This window comes from Branchiostoma floridae, chromosome 1 (genome assembly GCF_000003815.2).
Source record: "Branchiostoma floridae strain S238N-H82 chromosome 1, Bfl_VNyyK, whole genome shotgun sequence".
Taxonomy (NCBI): Eukaryota; Metazoa; Chordata; class Leptocardii; order Amphioxiformes; family Branchiostomatidae; genus Branchiostoma; species Branchiostoma floridae.
In genome coordinates, this window is record NC_049979.1 from 5478050 (window position 1) to 5479762 (window position 1713).

At 40.5% G+C, this 1713-nt stretch overlaps 1 long non-coding RNA gene across 1 annotated transcript; it reads right to left on the minus strand.

Annotated features, from left to right (window-relative positions):
• On the minus strand, positions 1-1694 carry LOC118423718. Its single transcript, XR_004832102.1, has 2 exons — positions 1056-1694; positions 1-322 (listed from the first exon to the last, which is right to left on the minus strand). It is a non-coding gene; the product is annotated as an uncharacterized LOC118423718 (long non-coding RNA).
• Between the last annotated feature and the right edge of the window lie 19 nt (positions 1695-1713).

A 1713-nucleotide genomic window follows, 5' to 3' on the forward strand; every position in this document is an offset into this window, starting at 1 on the left:
CTGTGTTGACCAATGCTTGATACTATGACTGTGAAAGGTAACAAGTATACCAAAATCTCTGTCATGGAATTATCTTACTTGCCCAATCGGACAAGTGGGGTAGGTCATGCACTTGCCCGATCAGCACTGTCAGTTGCCCTGGACAATCAGGCTAGTGGACTTGTCCAAACCAGCCTTTGCAAATAATCCCTACCCTACCTTGTGTGGGTGGGTGTTGAGCCACCCTTAGGAGACCCATGGCCGGAAGAGCTGGCTGCCAGGTTAGTCAGGCTGTGGCTACTCTTTTTTAGTGAAGATTTCTTGCTGTGAGAAGTGGAGACTCCTGAAATCAAGCGAGGCAAAATGATATGGACTTACAAGAAGAAAATCACTGACCAGCCTCCTTGTTATCCAATAGTTATGTAACACACAATTTAAAAAAAGACAACTAGAAACTAGAAGAAAGGCACTTTTTCACAAAATTGTTTTCCCTGCAGCCTTTTGTCAAGCTACTCGGACACAAGACTATGCTATTACAGGCTTATGACAGGAGAAAGAAGAACACACCAGAAAGAAACAAAACAAAATATATTCTAAAAAGTCCCACCAAAAACATTTATTTCTGACCAATACAGGGCTCTAGCCAGTGTCTGTTTTTCCGTCAATTGACGGAAATTTGCAGCGTGTGACGGAAAAATTTTGAAACAAATCCGTCAACTTTGACGGACAAAACTCTAATAAAAGCTCTTTGGTGGAAGCTCGGGCTGCTTGAGGACGCCGTCCACGGCCGTAAAAGCCATACACTGTTTGTTTTGCTATTGTTATGATTGTTGACAATGTGTGTCGGCGCCCTTTCGCATACGATAATCTCATTAAAACCCGTTTTTCAAGGTCTCAGTTCAGTATCTCTAACTCCTGGAATAGTGTTTTCCCGACAATGGGAATTGGCTGACGGAAAAAAATGTCGAGCTGGCTAGAGCCCTGGACCAATATATACATTTATCTATATCTTCGATATTATAAAACTAGCTCTACGTCCAAGCCATAAACATCTAAAACATAACAAAAATACTGACCTGCTACAGGGCTGTTGCTAGAGGTCCTTTTTATCCGGTCTTCCTTGCTTCCCAGAGAGTACTTTCTGCAGGGCAGATTAAAAAGACCAATTACAAGAGCTATTACACAACGTTAACTGATATAGCAGCTTTCCCTGGCTAATGTTGATCTTAGCTGGAGGCTTTTACCTGCATGCAGACTGTTCCTACATAAAATACCTGTGTTGTTAACATAGTTGCAATAAAGTATATACGTGGGATACACGAGACAACGTGAAGAGGGAAGCGAAGCTCTTTCTCTCTCCTCATCTTCCTGCATGCATTTATAATTATAAAACATCTCTCAGGCCTAGGGAAAAAATGTTGTGTTTCCTGTTTCCCTACCATCCCTAGAAAAACCTGACAACCCTAGACTTTTTTTGGTTGGACAGAGGAGTCACATAGTTTCCAGCTAGAATTTTATTCTGCCTATTCAAGTAAAAAAATTGCTTGTCCTATCTAATAAAGGATAGACGTATCCACAGAATGCACAAAATTGAAGTTTGAAATTGAAAAACTATAAGTGTCCTCACTACAATTTTTTGGCTAAAATCTAAAAAAAAAAAAAGATTAAAAAAAGAAAATCCCCAGAACCTACCTAACGCTAGTTCACCTTTATCCATTGGGTAACCTATATCCG